We start from the raw sequence: 20,950 nt of genomic DNA, 5'->3' as shown, positions 1-20,950 counted from the left end.
TTTGGTAATTAGAAGGCTGCTAAATACCACTGTGCACCACACGTGTTTTATGCCCAGCAGTGAAGGAGTTAATTAGGGAGCATGTAGGGAGCTTGTAGAGTTAATTTTGGCTTAAGTGTAGTGTAGTAGACAACCCAAAGTATTGATCTAGGCCCATTTTGGTATATTTCATGCCACCATTTCACCGCCAGATGCGATCAAATAAAAAAAATTGTTCACTTTTTCACAAACTTTAGGTTTCTCACAGAAATTATTTACAAACAACTTATGCAATTATGGCATACATGGTTGTAAATGCTTCTCTGGGATCCCCTTTATTCAGAAATAGCAGACTTATATGGCTTTGGCGTTGCTTTTTGGTAATTAGAAGGCTGCTAAATGCCACTGCGCACCACACGTGTTTTATGCCCATCAGTGAAGGGGTTAATTAGGGAGCATGTAGGCAGCTTGAAGAGTTAATTTTAGCTTAAGTGTAGTGTAGTAGACAACCCAAAGTATTGATCTAGGCCCATTTTGGTATATTTAATGCCACCATTTCACCGCCAAATGCGATCAAATAAAAAAAAAATTGTTCACTTTTTCACAAACTTTAGGTTTCTCAGAGAAATTATTTACAAACAACTTATGCAATCATAGCATAAATGGTTGTAAATGCTTCTCTGGGATCCCCTTTGTTCAGAAATAGCAGGCTTATATGGCTTTGGCGTTGCTTTTTGGTGATTAGAAGGCTGCTAAATGCCACTGCGCACCACACGTGTTTTATGCCCAGCAGTGAAGGGGTTAATTAGGGAGCATTTAGGCAGCTTGTAGAGTTAATTTTAGCTTAAATGTAGTAGACAACCCAAAGTATTGATCTAGGCCCATTTTGTTATATTTCATGCCACCATTTCACTGCCAAATGCGATCAAATAAAAAAAAAATGTTCACTTTTTCACAAACTTTAGGATTCTCACAGAAATTATTTACAAACAACTTATGCAATTATGGCATAAATGGTTGTAAATGCTTCTCTGGGATCCCCTTTGTTCAGAAATAGCAGACTTATATGGCTTTGGCGTTGCTTTTTGGTAATTAGAAGGCTGCTAAATGCCACTGCGCACCACACGTGTTTTATGCCCAGCAGTGAAGGGGTTAATTAGGGAGCATGTAGGCAGCTTGTAGAGGTAATTTTAGCTTCAGTGTAGTGTAGTAGACAACTCAAAGTATTGATCGAGGCCCATTTTGGTATATTTCATGCCACAATTTCACCGCCAAATGCGATCAAATAAAAAAAAAAATTGTTCACTTTTTCACAAACTTTAGGTTTCTCACAGAAATTATTTACAAACAACTTATGCAATTATGGCATAAATGGTTGTAAATGCTTCTCTGGGAACCCCTTTGTTCAGAAATAGCAGACTTATATGGCTTTGGCGTTGCTTTTTGGTAATTAGAAGGCTGCTAAATGCCACTGCGCACCACACGTGTTTTATGCCCAGCAGTGAATGGGTTAATTAGGGAGCATGTAGGGAGCTTGTAGAGTTAATTTTAGCTTATGTGTAGTGTAGTAGACAACCCAAAGTATTGATCTAGGCCCATTTTGGTATATTTAATGCCACCATTTCACCGCCAAATGCTATCAAATAAAAAAAAATTGTTCACTTTTTCACAAACTTTAGGTTTCTCACAGAAATTATTTACAAACAACTTATGCAATTATGGCATAAATGGTTGTAAATGGTTCTCTGGGATCCCCTTTGTTCAGAAATAGCAGACTTATATGGCTTTGGCGTTGCTTTTTGGTAATTAGAAGGCTGCTAAATGCCACTGCGCACCACACCTGTTTTATGCCCAGCAGTGAAGGGGTTAATTAGGGAGCATGTAGGAAGCTTGTAGAGTTAATTTTAGCTTAAGTGTAGTGTAGTAGACAACCCAAAGTATTGATCTAGGCCCATTTTGGTATATTTCATGCCACCATTTCACCGCCAAATGCGATCAAATTTAAAAAAAACTTTTTGGTGATTAGAAGGCTGCTAAATGCCACTGCGCACCACACGTGTTTTATGCCCTGCAGTGAAGGGGTTAATTAGGGAGCATGTAGGCAGCTTGTAGAGTTAATTTTAGCTTAAATGTAGTAGACAACCCAAAGCATTGATCTAGGCCCATTTTGGTATATTTCATGCCACCATTTCACCGCCAAATGCGATCAAATAAAAAAAAATTGTTCACTTTTACACAAACTTTAGGTTTCTCACAGAAATTATTTACAAACAACATATGCAATTATGGCATAAATGGTTGTAAATGCTTCTCTGGGATCCCCTTTGTTCAGAAATAGCAGACTTATATGGCTTTGGCGTTGCTTTTTGGTAATTAGAAGGCTGCTAAATGCCACTGCGCACCACACGTGTTTTATGCCCAGCAGTGAAGGGGTTAATTAGGGAGCATGTAGGCAGCTTGTAGAGGTAATTTTAGCTTCAGTGTAGTGTAGTAGACAACTCAAAGTATTGATCGAGGCCCATTTTGGTATATTTCATGCCACAATTTCACCGCCAAATGCGATCAAATAAAAAAAAAAATTGTTCACTTTTTCACAAACTTTAGGTTTCTCACAGAAATTATTTACAAACAACTTATGCAATTATGGCATAAATGGTTGTAAATGCTTCTCTGGGAACCCCTTTGTTCAGAAATAGCAGACTTATATGGCTTTGGCGTTGCTTTTTGGTAATTAGAAGGCTGCTAAATGCCACTGCGCACCACACGTGTTTTATGCCCAGCAGTGAAGGGGTTAATTAGGGAGCATGTAGGGAGCTTGTAGAGTTAATTTTAGCTTATGTGTAGTGCAGTAGACAACCCAAAGTATTGATCTAGGCCCATTTTGGTATATTTAATGCCACCATTTCACCGCCAAATGCTATCAAATAAAAAAAAATTGTTCAATTTTCCACAAACTTTAGGTTTCTCACAGAAATTATTTACAAACAACTTATGCAATTATGGCATAAATGGTTGTAAATGGTTCTCTGGGATCCCCTTTGTTCAGAAATAGCAGACTTATATGGCTTTGGCGTTGCTTTTTGGTAATTAGAAGGCTGCTAAATGCCACTGCGCACCACACCTGTTTTATGCCCAGCAGTGAAGGGGTTAATTAGGGAGCATGTAGGAAGCTTGTAGAGTTAATTTTAGCTTAAGTGTAGTGTAGTAGACAACCCAAAGTATTGATCTAGGCCCATTTTGGTATATTTCATGCCACCATTTCACCGCCAAATGCGATCAAATTTAAAAAAAACTTTTTGGTGATTAGAAGGCTGCTAAATGCCACTGCGCACCACACGTGTTTTATGCCCTGCAGTGAAGGGGTTAATTAGGGAGCATGTAGGCAGCTTGTAGAGTTAATTTTAGCTTAAATGTAGTAGACAACCCAAAGCATTGATCTAGGCCCATTTTGGTATATTTCTTGCCACCATTTCACCGCCAAATGCGATCAAATAAAAAAAAATTGTTCACTTTTACACAAACTTTAGGTTTCTCACAGAAATTATTTACAAACAACATATGCAATTATGGCATAAATGGTTGTAAATGCTTCTCTGGGATCCCCTTTGTTCAGAAATAGCAGACTTATATGGCTTTGGCGTTGCTTTTTGGTAATTAGAAGGCTGCTAAATGCCACTGCGCACCACACGTGTTTTATGCCCAGCAGTGAAGGGGTTAATTAGGGAGCATGTAGGCAGCTTGTAGAGGTAATTTTAGCTTCAGTGTAGTGTAGTAGACAACTCAAAGTATTGATCGAGGCCCATTTTGGTATATTTCATGCCACAATTTCACCGCCAAATGCGATCAAATAAAAAAAAAAATTGTTCACTTTTTCACAAACTTTAGGTTTCTCACAGAAATTATTTACAAACAACTTATGCAATTATGGCATAAATGGTTGTAAATGCTTCTCTGGGAACCCCTTTGTTCAGAAATAGCAGACTTATATGGCTTTGGCGTTGCTTTTTGGTAATTAGAAGGCTGCTAAATGCCACTGCGCACCACACGTGTTTTATGCCCAGCAGTGAAGGGGTTAATTAGGGAGCATGTAGGGAGCTTGTAGAGTTAATTTTAGCTTATGTGTAGTGTAGTAGACAACCCAAAGTATTGATCTAGGCCCATTTTGGTATATTTAATGCCACCATTTCACCGCCAAATGCTATCAAATAAAAAAAAATTGTTCACTTTTTCACAAACTTTAGGTTTCTCACAGAAATTATTTACAAACAACTTATGCAATTATGGCATAAATGGTTGTAAATGCTTCTCTGGGATCCCCTTTGTTCAGAAATAGCAGACTTATATGGCTTTGGCGTTGCTTTTTGGTAATTAGAAGGCTGCTAAATGCCACTGCGCACCACACGTGTTTTATGCCCATCAGTGAAGGGGTTAATTAGGGAGCATGTAGGAAGCTTGTAGAGTTAATTTTAGCTTAAGTGTAGTGTAGTAGACAACCCAAAGTATTGATCTAGGCCCATTTTGGTATATTTCATGCCACCATTTCACCGCCAAATGCGATCAAATTTAAAAAAAACTTTTTGGTGATTAGAAGGCTGCTAAATGCCACTGCGCACCACACGTGTTTTATGCCCTGCAGTGAAGGGGTTAATTAGGGAGCATGTAGGCAGCTTGTAGAGTTAATTTTAGCTTAAATGTAGTAGACAACCCAAAGCATTGATCTAGGCCCATTTTGGTATATTTCATGCCACCATTTCACCGCCAAATGCGATCAAATAAAAAAAAATTGTTCACTTTTACACAAACTTTAGGTTTCTCACAGAAATTATTTACAAACAACATATGCAATTATGGCATAAATGGTTGTAAATGCTTCTCTGGGATCCCCTTTGTTCAGAAATAGCAGACTTATATGGCTTTGGCGTTGCTTTTTGGTAATTAGAAGGCTGCTAAATGCCACTGCGCACCACACGTGTTTTATGCCCAGCAGTGAAGGGGTTAATTAGGGAGCATGTAGGCAGCTTGTAGAGGTAATTTTAGCTTCAGTGTAGTGTAGTAGACAACTCAAAGTATTGATCGAGGCCCATTTTGGTATATTTCATGCCACAATTTCACCGCCAAATGCGATCAAATAAAAAAAAAAAATTTTCACTTTTTCACAAACTTTAGGTTTCTCACAGAAATTATTTACAAACAACTTATGCAATTATGGCATAAATGGTTGTAAATGCTTCTCTGGGAACCCCTTTGTTCAGAAATAGCAGACATATGGCTTTGGCGTTGCTTTTTGGTAATTAGAAGGCTGCTAAATGCCACTGCGCACCACACGTGTTTTATGCCCAGCAGTGAAGGGGTTAATTAGGGAGCATGTAGGGAGCTTGTAGAGTTAATTTTAGCTTATGTGTAGTGTAGTAGACAACCCAAAGTATTGATCTAGGCCCATTTTGGTATATTTAATGCCACCATTTCACCGCCAAATGCTATCAAATAAAAAAAAATTGTTCACTTTTTCACAAACTTTAGGTTTCTCACAGAAATTATTTACAAACAACTTATGCAATTATGGCATAAATGGTTGTAAATGGTTCTCTGGGATCCCCTTTGTTCAGAAATAGCAGACTTATATGGCTTTGGCGTTGCTTTTTGGTAATTAGAAGGCTGCTAAATGCCACTGCGCACCACACCTGTTTTATGCCCAGCAGTGAAGGGGTTAATTAGGGAGCATGTAGGAAGCTTGTAGAGTTAATTTTAGCTTAAGTGTAGTGTAGTAGACAACCCAAAGTATTGATCTAGGCCCATTTTGGTATATTTCATGCCACCATTTCACCGCCAAATGCGATCAAATTTAAAAAAAACTTTTTGGTGATTAGAAGGCTGCTAAATGCCACTGCGCACCACACGTGTTTTATGCCCTGCAGTGAAGGGGTTAATTAGGGAGCATGTAGGCAGCTTGTAGAGTTAATTTTAGCTTAAATGTAGTAGACAACCCAAAGCATTGATCTAGGCCCATTTTGGTATATTTCATGCCCCCATTTCACCGCCAAATGCGATCAAATAAAAAAAAATTGTTCACTTTTACACAAACTTTAGGTTTCTCACAGAAATTATTTACAAACAACATATGCAATTATGGCATAAATGGTTGTAAATGCTTCTCTGGGATCCCCTTTGTTCAGAAATAGCAGACTTATATGGCTTTGGCGTTGCTTTTTGGTAATTAGAAGGCTGCTAAATGCCACTGCGCACCACACATGTTTTATGCCCAGCAGTGAAGGGGTTAATTAGGGAGCATGTAGGCAGTTTGTAGAGTTAATTTTAGCTTAAGTGTAGTGTAGTAGACAACCCAAAGTATTGATCCAGGCCCATTTTTGTATATTTAATGCCACCATTTCACCGCCAAATGCGATCAAATAAAAAAAAAATGTTCACTTTTTCAAAAACTTTAGGTTTCTCACAGAAATTATTTACAAACAACTTATGCAATTATGGCATAAATGGTTGTAAATGCTTCTCTGGGATCCCCTTTGTTCAGAAATAGCAGACTTATATGGCTTTGGCGTTGCTTTTTGGTAATTAGAAGGCTGCTAAATACCACTGTGCACCACACGTGTTTTATGCCCAGCAGTGAAGGAGTTAATTAGGGAGCATGTAGGCAGCTTGTAGAGTTAATTTTAGCTTAAGTGTAGTGTAGTAGAACAACAAAACTTAATACATAAATAACACTTAATATTCCATATGTGAGGAAAAACAATACATAAAAAAAAAAGATTTTTTTTTTTACCTTTACAACCATTTTACAGTTGCTTCTAATCATATCACATCCAACAGAATCGGTAAACCAACACCTGGTCAAGAAATCTTCATTCCTTCCCTTTTTTAGGGTACATTAACAACACATTGTTTGCCCTGGCTTGCAAGGTTGATTCTTTATAGCGAATCAAAAAAACAAAAAAAAACAAGGACAAATAGAATAAAACTGGGAGAAAAGGCCCCCTCTATCCTCACAAACCCCCCCTCTCCCTCCAAAGCACCCCCCCCCCCCCGTGCCAAGCCCCGAGAAAATGTCCAGCAAGTACTTGCAATTGGACATAGGGGTTTCCCCTAAATGGTTTGACTAACATTATCTGTATCGGGAGTGGGCATGATAAAATAAATGTCTTCCAATGTCTAAAAAACATTGCAAGACGGTCATCAGCTGAGTTTTGTAGATTATATTGTTCCGAAATAACTTGGGTGACTAGTGCTTTTTTGAACTCTTTCAGGGTGGGAGCAGTTTTAGCCTTCCAAGATCTTAATATTAAGATACGACCCAATAATATAATCATATTAATTAATTTAATCCCTTGCTGAGCGTTTTGTGCCAGAAAGAATATTTCCAATGGTTGGATCTCATAATCTACCTTGAGAGTTACTTTCATCCAATAAAAAATTTTCGCCCAAAACTGAGCAATCTTTGGGCAGGACCAAAAACAGTGAAATAAGTCCGCACCGGAGGCGCTACAACGCGTACAGACTTTTCGGGTCTTATACCATCTAGACAATCTATCTGGTGTTAAATAGGTCATTAGCGATAGTTTGATCTGTGATTCCCTCCATGAAGTTAAAATACAGCTTTTCTGTGTTGCTTTGAAGGAGTTCGTTATCACTGTGCCTTCTATCTCTGGAAATATTTTATTCCATTTTTTAACAATATACTCTACCTGCATTTCTGAGGGCTTTTGATTAAATAATGCATAAAATGGGCCAATTGAGTAATACCCTATTCTGAATAGATTAATCCTAGTTTGGATCTGCCAGAGTGTCCAATCAAAACCATATCTTAGCTTTAACTCAGATATCAGATGTCTTACCTGTAGAAAGGCGTAAAAGTCTTTGTTCGCAAGCCCAAATTGTGCACTTAAATCATGAAACGAAACCGGAATAAGGTCTTTATCTGCTATTTGACTAACATATATTAACCCCTTAGCAGCCCAATCTCTAAAAACTCTATCTGTCAACCCTGGCGGAAAAGTTGGATTGCCAATAATTGGTAAATAACCAGAGACATATGGAGAGCATTCAATTATCCCGCATAAATTTTGCCAAGCTGCAATTATATACCTGAATGTAATTAATGAGAAAACCGTCGAAGGTAAATAAGTGATTGGGCAATGGAGGATAGCGGCTAAACCGAAAGGGGCAATCACTGAAGTCTCCCAAGTCGATGCAGCTACTTGATCTTGTCCTGTTAGCCAGTCAACGGCAATCTTAACCCGAGACGCTAAACTATAAAACTGTATATTAGGAAGGTTGAGGCCTGCCGCCTCTTTGTTATTCATTAATCTGGGAACTGAGATACGCACATTTGCGCCTTTCCATATAAAATTTGTGCACGCTTTATTATATTTAATTATATCTACCTTGTGTATCGGCATAGGAATGTTCTGAATAAGATAAAACAATTTTGGAAAGATAATAGTTTTTATAAGCGTTACTCTAGCTGTTAACGAGATGGGTAAATTTAACCATCCTTCCATTTTTTTCTTGGACTCTAAAAAACAGTTGGCAAAATTCAGATTATACCACTCCTCTGGGTTCGCACTAAGTTTATTACCTAAATAAGATATCTAAGATGTTTCTCTAAAAGGATACTTAATATTTTGTTCTCTTTTATTTATCCACAAAAGTTTGGATTTTGAAACGTTAATTTTAAAACCAGAAATTGCCCCGAAAGTTTCAAACATATCTAGAACGAGGGGGAGCGTCATCCTAGTATTATTCAGACATAAAAGTATGTCATCTGCATATATTAGTATTCTCAATTTCTGGTCACCTATCCGAATTCCGTCCAATTGTTGTCGGAACCAAATCGCTAATGGCTCAAGTGAAATATTAAAAAGCAATGGGGATAGTGGGCACCCCTGCCGCGTACCCCTTTGTAACACTAAACGTTGTGACAGCTCTCCATTAATAAGCAATGACGAGTTGGGTGCAGAATAAATTATACGAATAAATTCGTATAGCTGCCCAGTCAATCCGAACTGTTCCAACGAGAAAAATAGATGCGTCCAGGAAATGCGGTCAAATGCCTTTTCAGTGTCGACCGTTAATAGTGCTAAATCGGTCATCTCTCTATGTCCAGAACTTATAAATTTGTTCCAAAAATAATCTAGAAGGGTCATAATCTTTCTTATATTTTTAGCCGGATTTCTCTTAACCATAAACCCCGCTTGATTCTCATGAATTAATAGTCCCATATGCGGACTCAATCTTTTTGCTAAAATCGATGTCAACATTTTATAATCCGTATTCAACACGGAAATGGGTCTATATGAATCGGGAAGTTCTGGGTCTTTATTTTTTTTAAGGATCAGAGATACGACCGCTGCTGCGAAATATGGGGAACACTTATTATTTTTTTAAAAATAGAAGTTAAATAACTCTGCCAATGAGGATACAATCTGCGGTTGGAGAATCCTATAAAATTCTATGGGTAAAAAATCTGGCCCAGCTGCTTTATTGGATTTAGCAGCCTTAATGGCCGCACTAATTTCCTCTACCGTAATTTGTTTATTGATTTCTGCCAATATTTAGGTTGTAATTTTTGGTGTCTTAATTTTATCCCAGAAAGTTTTCCTGCTATCTATCTCATGTTCTTCGACTTTATACAACTTTGAAAAATAGTCATAGAATACTTTAGCAATCTCTGAATTACTGGTGACTCTTCTGGTATTAGCCCTAATAGCCGTAATATTATTCCTGTTAACCGCCTTAGTTAACCTTGCCAAGAATTTAGCTGATCTCCCAGCAAACCCACCATAAATGATCTTCTGTCTTTGTATCTCTGGCGCTGCTTTTTGTTTAATATGTGTATCATAAGCTAATTTGGCATCTATATATTTCTGCCAATTAAGAGATGATCGCCCTTCTAGATATACTCTGTATACGTTCTTGACTTGGATAGATAATTGTAATTCGAGTTGCTTAGCTTTTTTATTACGCTTACACATATAATGTTTAATTTCTCCACGTAGGACAGCTTTAGCTGCTTCCCAAAAATATTCAGGCTTATCCATATATGTACTGTTAAATCTATAGTACTCTTGCCATTGATTACACAGCCAATTGTGAAAATGAGCATCATTAGCCAAATGTTTAGGGAAAAAAATAGTCTGGTTAACAGTCCTATCTGTGTTAGGTGCATTTAAAGTCAAAGAAATCACTGCATGATCAGAGATTACTATATCTCCTATCTCTGTCATCCACTCACGCCCACTCAGAGAAACTGGAATCAGGAAAAAATCTATCCGGGAGAGAGACTGTTGACCCCTTGATAGACACGTGAAAGCTCTCAAATCTGGATGCTGCAGACGCCAAATGTCTATTAAACCTAATTGTGAACAAACTTTCTGTAAAATATAAATTTTCCTCTCACGAATAGATCTAGGGGCTTTGCTATCTCTGTCCAAAATAGGATCAGCTATCAGGTTAAAATCACCCGCTACTATTAGATTCTGTCCTATGTATTTATGTAAATATTGTATCATCATATCCCAAAACTCTCTATCAACTACGTTAGGGCCGTAAATGTTACACAAAATATAGCGGATTTTATTATGGATTAATTCTACAATTAAAAACCGACCTTCTCGGTCTACATGCGTAGATTCTATTTTATATTCAAGGGTTTTATTAAAGAGAATTGCTACACCTCTCTTGCGAGCATTATACGGTGCTGCTATCACTTCCCCAACCCATTTGGAGTGAAGTTTCGGAACCTCGACTTCTTTTAGGTGTAGCTCGTGCAGGAAAGCAATATCAGTTTTCTGCTTTGCTAAGTGTTTTATTATTGATTTTCTCTTTATTGGGGAAGTTATTCCCCCAACATTCCAAGATGTAAATCTAAGGGGAGCCATCCTCACATAAAGCTACCTCTGAATCCATCACCCAAAAGGTAAGCGGAGAAGGGAAAAGGGGGACGCAAGGACCAAGAGAGCAGAGAGACATACGGAACTAGAGAAAGAAAAAGAAAACCAGCATGAAACAGAGAGGGGAGAAGGGGAGAGAAGGAAAAAAAAAAAAAGACCCAACATCAAAAAGGAGGAAAATTTATTACCTACCCCATCAAATAAAAAACATTCCAAATTCCGGTGGAAAAAAACCAAAACAAATATATATATAAACAAAACAAGGGAACATAATTCTACTAAAAAACAATACTACTCTTAGTGTCATATTCTAAGCTTATTGTAACCTCATCAAATACCCAATTCTTTACACAGTGTTCTGGCCTCATTGTTATTGTTTAAGGTATAAGCGGTACCCGCCTTACTCACTAACAATTTTGCAGGGTATACCAATCGAACATTGCAGTCTGCTTTCAAAAATCTATCAAAGAAGGGAGACATTTCTCTTCTTTTAGCTGAAGTCTCAGCCGAAAAATCCTGGAAAATCATTATTTTGTGTGAGTGAATATTTAAGGTACTCAGTTTCCTATAATATTTTAAGTACAGCATTTTATCCTGGTAGTTCACAAACTTAAAAATGACTGGTCTTGGTTTATGCAGAGTATTATTCTCTCTAGGAATGCCTATTCTATGAGCTCTCTCAATCAGAAATGGAGCAAGGGGGAGAGGAACAAGGAGTGCCTGAGGTAAAGTGACTGATGCAAAGAGTATTAAATCTTGAAACTCCATCGACTCAGGGAGACCAATCACCCACAAATTATTCCGCCTTGACCTATCTAGGCCCATTTTGGTATATTTCATGCCACCATTTCACCGCCAAATGCGATCAAATAAAAAAAAATTGTTCACTTTTTCACAAACTTTAGGTTTCTCACAGAAATTATTTACAAACAACGTATGCAATTATGGCATAAATGGTTGTAAATGCTTCTCTGGGATCCCCTTTGTTCAGAAATAGCAGACTTATATGGCTTTGGCATAGCTTTTTGGTAATTAGAAGGCTGCTAAATGCCACTGCGCACCACATGTGTTTTATGCCCATCAGTGAAGGGGTTAATTAGGGAGCCTGTAGGCAGCTTGTAGAGTTAATTTCAGCTTAAGTGTAGTGTAGTAGACAACCCAAAGTATTGATCTAGGCCCATTTTGGTATATTTCATGCCACCATTTCACCGCCAAATGCGATCAAATTTAAAAAAAACTTAAATTTTTTCTCAATTTTAGGTTTCTCACTGAAATTATTTACAAACAGCTTGTGCAATTATGGCACAAATGTTGTAAATGCTTCTCTGGGATCCCCTTTGTTCAGAAATAGCAGACATATATGACTTTGGCGTTGATTTCTGGTAATTAGAAGGCCGCTAAATGCTGCTGCGCATCACACGTGTATTATGCCTAGCAGTGAAGGGGTTAATTAGGTAGTTTGTATGGAGCTTGCAGGGTTAATTTTAGCTTTAGTGTAGAGATCAGCCTCCCACCTGACACATCAGACACCCTGATCCCTCCCAAACAGCTCCCTTCCCTCCCCCACCCCACACTTGTCCCACCATCTTAAGTACTGGCAGAAAGTCTGCCATTACTAAAATAAAAGGTTTTTAATTTTTGTAAAAAATTTTTTTTAGCATATTTACATATGATGTGGTGTAGCATCCCCCCTTAGCCCCCAACCTCCCTGATCCCCCCAAAACAGCTCTCTAACCCTCCCCATTTGCCTTATTGGTGGCCATCTTGGGTACTGGCAGCTGTCTGCTATTATTTCACAGTCAAAAAAAGTGTTGTTTTTTTTTTTAAATGTACACTACTGTTACACCAGATATGAGTGGTGGCACTGGGCAAGTGGGCACAGTATACGCTGTGAGCCTGACACACACGCTGGCAGGCAGGCAACTGCAATTAGATTACACAGGAAAAAAAAAAAAAGCAGACTGATGTTCTAGCCCTAAAAAGGGCTTTTTGGGGTGCTGTCCTTACAGCAGAGATCAAATGAGTCCTTCAGGACTGTAGTGGACACTGAATACACTAGCCTAGCTATCGATTTCCCTATTAAATCAGCAGCAGCTACACTGACCCTCCTCTCACTAAGAATGCAGCTTCCGAATGAATCTAAAATGGATGCTGTCCAGGAGGTGGGAGGGTCTGGGAGGGAGGGTCTGCTGCTGATTGGCTGGAATGTGTCTTCTGACTGTGAGGTTACAGGGTCAAAGTTTACTCAATGATGAGGAATAGGGGGCGGACCGAACATTGCACATGTTCGCCGTCCGTGGCGAACGCGAACATGCTATATTTGCCGCAAACTATTCGTCGGCAAACTATTCGCGACATCACTAGTACTAATACTTTTGCCATATCTGTATCTTAAGAAAAAAATGAAATCCACTTAGAAATCTTACAATTTATTTTCTGAAAGTAAGAACATATTACATTGCCATAATTAGTCATTAATTATGCTAGGATATAATGTTTTTAGAATTTTTAAAATGTTTATTTAATAGTTTATATATTGTATAAGTATGTATTGCAGCTGTTTATAGACACACCATCACTACACATACCCCACATTCTGGTTACAAGATAAATACATCCAAATCAGAGATACTATGGTTGAATAAACACCCAGACTCTAGACATACATTCCCATTTGTAGAAGGGCCAAACACTCTCACACATCTAGGCATTAAGCTGCATAGAGATCCACATAAAATATATAAACTGAATGTAAAAGCCGTATGTCACAATTACAAAATTGGATTAATCTCCCTTTGGGACTATCGGGTCGAATTAACTTAGTCAAAATGACAATATTACCAAAGATACTCTATTCATTGCTCATGCTCCCATTCCTCATGACTAAAAAAGAACTGACACACCTATCCCGATCTATAACTTCTTTCATTTGGCAGGGGAAAAAACCTTGCATAGCAGCAGAGAAACGACAACTTCTCTTCCTCAGTGGAGGTCATGGTCTCCCAAACTCAAAACTTTACAATTGGGCGGCACTGGCCAGACTGGTCACTGACTGGCAACAGACCCTGTTTCAAATGGGGAGTTTCTCACTGTCAGATTTCTACAAACAATTACTAAAACCAAGAGAGGTTACAATACAAACAGGTGTTCTGACGAGGCTAAATAAGGATGTCCCATCATTAGTAACCATACAAGATATAAAGAATAGCTTAGAGGTCACCAAAATGGTGACATTGGCAGTTTCCCTTAGAGAGGCACAAATTAGAATGCTACACAAAGATTATATTGCGCCACACAGACTGTCAAAGTGGAAACCGAAGCATCCTGACTCGTGTGTTAAATGCAGCAGTGAATCCCTTTCGTTTCAACATTATTTTTACTCATGCCCGTTAATAAGACGATTTTGGGGGCATTGTCAATATTGGATAAAATCTACATTCGATATAGAGATAGAGTTGGATGTAAATAAAATATACCTATTCCAATGGGACGACACATAAAAAATGTCATAGACTACTCACCCTGTGTACACTATTAGCGAGACACTGCATTCTTGATAGATGGATCTCTAGGCAAACACCAACTATAGCTCAATTTAAATGCCTCCTAATGAAACAGCTTTTCATAGAGCAACATGATGTCAAATTAAACACAAAACACAGGCTCCAGCCATTTTAAAAAAAGTGGCAACTTCTAATAATTACATTAACGCCAGCCCTGCAACAACAAATTCTTAAACCTTTTCTCCATCTTGAGGCGATGCTTTTAGCAACCCTGAGTGGGGAATGGCAGGCTCTGACTTAACCAATGGAAAATCAACCTGATGCAAACTTCTCAGAGGAAATGTTATTCTAACTCACCTTAGCCTATATCTTACATGACTTCATAGACCAAGAGGCGGAATCATTCTTACTCCCCCCCCCTTTTTTTCTTCTTCTTCTTCTCTCCCATCCCCCTCTTTCCCTGGTTATACTGTTATTTGTTAAATCTTTTAGTGTTTAATAAATGCTGATTTATGTTGTTATTTATGTTATTTAAACATTTGGTGGTAAAAGTAATTACACAAGACTAAGTTACACTTATGACAAATGTATTTCATGATCATACAGATAACTCAACAGACTTGATAACAAATAAAAATTGCATCAGAATTCAATACATGACATTGTAAAGGAAATGCTTAATGGTACATTGCAATAGCACTATCTACATGATGAAATCTTTATTTCTGTATACTTGATGGTCTGCGTACCAAGATTCTTTGATTCTATACTTTTTTTTGATTGTCACGTGATTGCTTTGTCTCTGCTAATAAAAAAAGAATTAAAAAAAAAAGAGTATGTATTGTAAAAAATGATTAAAAAATATACATTATATCTTTTCATTTTAAATTCCTTATTTATTTAGAAAGTATATTGTATAATCCTAAACTTCTCCATGTTGGAAAAAAGTTGCTAAAGATAGAACTATAAATCTTTTGATCCTGAAGTTTAGAAAACAATGACTCATATTGTATTGTTTACCATTTACTTAATTAATTAAAGTGTCAACAAAAATATGTGTGTATATACCTCTGTATATACAGTATATCTCTGGTATTTGCATGTTGACATTTCAAAGGCAATACCAACTAATGGCATATCTTTAAAGTGTGTATTCATTGAAGAAAACAATATATTGTTTTTAAAAAAGTATAGTGATGAGAAATGGCTCACCAGAAACAGGGCTAAGGTAGGCTCTGCAGATCAGGCATTATATAATAATCTAGTTGAAAAACAAAATAGAGACAGACAGACAGAGAGGTAGATAGGAATAATATATTCGTCTGCATATTTAAAATTAACCAATTTCTTAAAATAAAGTTAAATAATAGTGCACCAATATGGAATTATACATAATGTCTGCATATTTAAAATGAACTAATTTCTTAAAATACAATTTAATAACAGTGCATCAGTACATAACTTTACACTGTACTTAATACTATGTATGTTTTATGTTGCAGAAATCATTCTGACAAAGGAGAAATGTGTGCAACAATGACAAATGACACTGCAAATGCCAGTGACAATCCAGAAGATAGGCTGTGCTCACCAGTTCATTCATTTCTCGCCCCCTCCAAGAAACAGTGTTCAACATGGATTCATCATCTGCTAAACAAATTGAAATTTAAGGGCTCCTGTCTCTGAAACATGAAAAACAATTACCATTGAATTTTAATAGCACTTTAATTTATTGGATGTGAAGTGATGGATGGTGCACAGTATCCTGGCAGAGACCAGGCAAAGCTTCTGCTGCTGTGCTGATCTGGGGAAATGAACACCCAGTCATCTAATTTCCTAAACTATTTGCATCTGCCACCCAGACAGATAACTGAGGAGGGTGAAGCAATGCATAATCCATCCAAGTGATGTTACAAACAATGTAACCTAGGTTGCAAGCTTACACACCTCGCTGTCACACAAATCATGTAAACAAAGCTTGTCTTTAATGATACGCTGCCTACATACACATGCACAGCTATCGCACTCATATGCACACAAACACATATATCCATGCACACATCTGAATGACTGCACGCAAACACACAACATGTTATCTACATAGATGAATGCAAACACTTTATAAACACATAAGCATGCACTAAAAACATGTATGAGCATGCACACATGACACGTGCAAATGTATACACACAAAAACACAATGATGCTTTCTGCACAGATACGAATACACAATCATGCACAAACCCCCTTGTATGTATATGCATGCTGTCAGAAATATGTTTTTACATAAGTATGCATGCACACAATATGCTAACTACACACAAGAATACAAGCACCCATGTATGTACATGCATGCTCACAGACATGACTATGCATCTGCATACATGAGATCAATATACTTTCCATACCAAAGAATACCAGCATACTAAGCACAAAACATACTACCCGACATGTTTATGTCTATACAAACCAGTGTGAATGTATGTGTGCTAGTGCATACTTATAAACACATAATATATATGCACTTATCCCACATCCACACATAACAGATGTATATGCATGCACAAAGGGCTAGATTACAAGTAGTGCACAATCAATAGCACAGGGTGTGTTATCTTACTCTTAGACTTGTGCTAAGAATAACCAATTGGCTGATATTACAAGTAGATGATTAAAAGTTTTAACCAGACCATCTTAACTGATTTGAAACTTTTTAGAGCAGCTCAAACACAGAAATACTTACACACACAAACACTTATTTTTACACACACACACAGAAACACTCAGACACTCTCTAAAAAACACACATACAAAAACACACATACAAATACTCAGACCAACACACACAAACACACCAACTCACACACAGAAACACTCATTCTTACACAAACACAGAAACACTCAGACACTCTCTAAAAAACACACATACAAAAACACACACACGCAAACACTCAGACCAACAAACACACCAACTGACACACACAAACACTCATTCTTCCACACACACACACAGAAACACTCAGACACTCTCTAAAAACACACAAAACACACACACAAACACACCAACTCACACACACAAACACTCATTCTTACACACACACAGAAACACTCAGACACTCTCTAAAAAACAAACATACAAAAACACACATACAAATACTCATTCTTACACGCACACACATAAACACTCACACCAACACATAAACATTCATTCTTACACACACAGAAACACTCAGGCGCTCTCTAAAAAAAACATACAAAAATACACACACAAACACACAAACTCACACACACACAAACACAGGACAAGTACATAAATTGTAAGCTGACAGTCTATTTAAAGAGACATAATACCTATATGCTAAATCATTTGAAAGTTATGCAGCATAACTGTAAAAATCTCAAAACAAAATACCACAAAACCAAAATGAAGATATTTGACCTCAAAATTTGATCAGGTTACAAGAGTAAGTCATTTGTGAACAGTTATCCTTCAGCTACTGTAAGCTGTATGCTGAAATAAAAAAAAGCAGCCAATCAGCTTAATCAGTGCTGATGTTACACTTTGTGATCTTTACTGTGATCTCATGAGATTTCACTGAAATCTTGCAAGATTTCATAGTAAATTATCTTGAACTGAGGAGGAAAAAACATGATTGTGCCTGCACATGCCAGATGCATGATCCCTTGCAAGTCCTAGAACTAGCACTCTGATTAGCCACTTAAATTCCCTTTACAATGGGATGTGGCTACTGAGGACATATATCTTACCTCTTTACAAAGAGATGTTTAGGCGATATATTCTAATCAGCTTTTTACAGCTATGCTGCATCACTTTCAAGTGGTTAAACATTTGGGTACCATTCAACTTTAATTATGTATCCATTCAAGTACACAAAGCACATAACCTCTTTTTTATACATTTTGATTTTATATTAAATTCATGGATTTAAAGGATTGAAGTCTACTTTTTATGGTTACTATTTTCCATGTTCCCATATGATCCCAGAATCAATATATTGATACTACAACCTTGAACTAATATAACATTAAAAAATAAATGGGAGAATTACAGAGAACCCCCCCCCCCCTTAATGTCATTATTTCTGTAGGACATTTCTGTAGATTAGGGACCTGCCTCCCCCCCCCCCCCCCACAGTGGACTACCTACCTGCCTCCTTCCCTCCCACTGGCTAAACTGCAACATTGATAGGTACAGTGACACTGTCTGTATTAGGGAGAAATCTGGCTTCATATGGTCAGGGAGCATGATCAGTGCTCCCTTACCATATGAAGGCAAATGCCTTCTTCCTCCAGTTGAAACATGCACCATGTCTGTAGATACTGTAACACACAATACGCTGGGAAAGTAGTGTGTGACAAAGTACCTACGTCCATATTGCGCATGCAGGCAATGCCCAACCAAATGCCATTTTCAGGGCAACCTATTTTTTTAGATTAGGTTGTTTTTTAGAATAGGTTTTTTATTTTTTTTTGGGCAGCAAAAGAGCTGTGGGCTCTGCTCTACCAAATGCCATTCTAAGGGCAATGCCCAACCAAATGCCCTTTTCAGGGAATTCTTTTTTTAGGATAGAGTATTTTTTTTAGTTCTTTTTTTAGATTAGGCTTTTTTGTGTAGTTTTTAGGTGAAAAAGAGCTATTTCACTTTAGGACAATGCCCTACAAAATGCTCTACTAAGGGCTATTGTTATAATAACTTTTAGTGTTAGTTTAGGGGTTTTTATTTTGGGGTATTTTTTTTTTATAAGGTGACCTTAGTTTTTGCATAGGCATAACTGTGTGTTTTTTTATTTTTGGTAGTGTTGTTGTTTTTTCTGTAATGTTAGGTTTTGTTGCTTTTTGTTAATTTAGTGTTTGTTATTTTTTGTAACTTAGTGGGTGGTAGCTTAGAGGTGGGTATTAGGTTTTAGGTAATTAAGTAGCGTAGGGGTAGTTTGTGTTGGGGGATTGTAGAGATAAAAGGGTTAATAGGTTAGGGGTATTGGCAGTATAAGGGTTTAGTAGTATTGGGGTTATTGCAGTGGGCTATTGGCGGTATAGCGGTTTATAGGTTAGGAAGTTTATTTCGGTGGGCTATTGGCAGTATAGGGGTAAAGTAGTGTAGGAGTTATTGTGGTGGGCTATTGGCAGTATAGAGGTTAAGTAGAGTAGGGGTGTTTGCGGTGGGCTATTGGCGGTATAGGGGTTAAGTAGTGTCTCTACACAACTTAACCCCTATTGTGGTGGGCTATTGGCGGTATAGGGGTTAATAGGTTAGGAAGCTTATTGCAGTGGGATACTGGCAGTTTAGGGGTTAAGTAATGTTGGATTAGTTTGCAGTGGTGGGTTATGTCGGTTTAGGGGTAAATAGCTATATTTATCAGGCTCAATGTAATATATTTTTAAAGGGATCCTTTACTTTACATCGCCAATGTCAGTGCCAATACTGCTTGGAATATTTCGCAAACCATCGCCACCCATTGCGATTTATGGTAAAGCACCTCTTTGCGATGCTGCCTTTAAAGAGTAATGTCGGCACTAATAAATATTTTGTTGGCATTCTCGACATCACATCAGATCCATTTTAAATATATTGCTGCCTCACAGCACTTTTAAATATCAGGGCCTTAGTCTGAACTTCAACTGAGTAGTAGATTTTGTTTCCGACATTTTTCAAAGTTATGGATATTTCCACTCCTTCTGTATCATGTGACTGTCATAACTTGCCTGGCTTACCAGTACTGTTGCTGTCCCTTTAAGAAGCTCCTTTTTGCAAAACCTTATGTTGGATGCTGTGTGCCTTTAAGAGACAGCTTTATTTATGTTCCATTAGATTTCTGCATCTGTCAATCACCTTTTTGTGGGAGTTTCATTCACTGCTGAGATTCCTGACTGTCTAATTGGTTTCACCTGGGTCCTTTATAAGGCTTGTTCAGAGGCCAATTCCTTGCATTAGCCTAGGTTATCATTGTCTGTGCAGATATAGATATATAGTAGTGCACTAGGGTCAGGGATATCAGGCACCTTACATTAAACAATTCCTTCAATTTGTTTAAATGAAATACGTTAGATGATTAAAAAGTTAGTAAGGGCGCTAAACAGCTAATGATATCAATAATGCATCCAATTATTAAACATATGTTATAACATTTATTCATCTATCTGGTTAGAATCTAAAAATCAGGGACGTCTCTCTTAGAACATATATATATATATATATATATATATATATTATATATATATATATATATATACGCACAATGTGTTAAATCAATTAGATACACTAAAAAGCAACAGACTTGCTAGTATTACAAAGTCTTCCAATTCAGAGTTCCAGTATATTGATGTATCAAAGGGTCTTATATTGAATCTTAATAGCATTTGCTGTAAACACAGTCTTAAAGTTATACCACCTTAAAGTTTCACACTGTTCCGATAAGGGAAAGGATAAAGGGTTACCTCCAAATCACTCGATCCTCTTATATGCAGTCTCTGCACGTTCGCTCATACCTGGGCTCCTGTGCCAGTTATAGATTATGAAGGTAAGTTTGTCGGCTTAGTCTTGAT

Source organism: Bombina bombina, chromosome 1 (genome assembly GCF_027579735.1).
Source record: "Bombina bombina isolate aBomBom1 chromosome 1, aBomBom1.pri, whole genome shotgun sequence".
Lineage (NCBI taxonomy): Eukaryota > Metazoa > Chordata > Amphibia > Anura > Bombinatoridae > Bombina > Bombina bombina.
Note: the sequence above shows the minus strand (reverse complement) of the source record.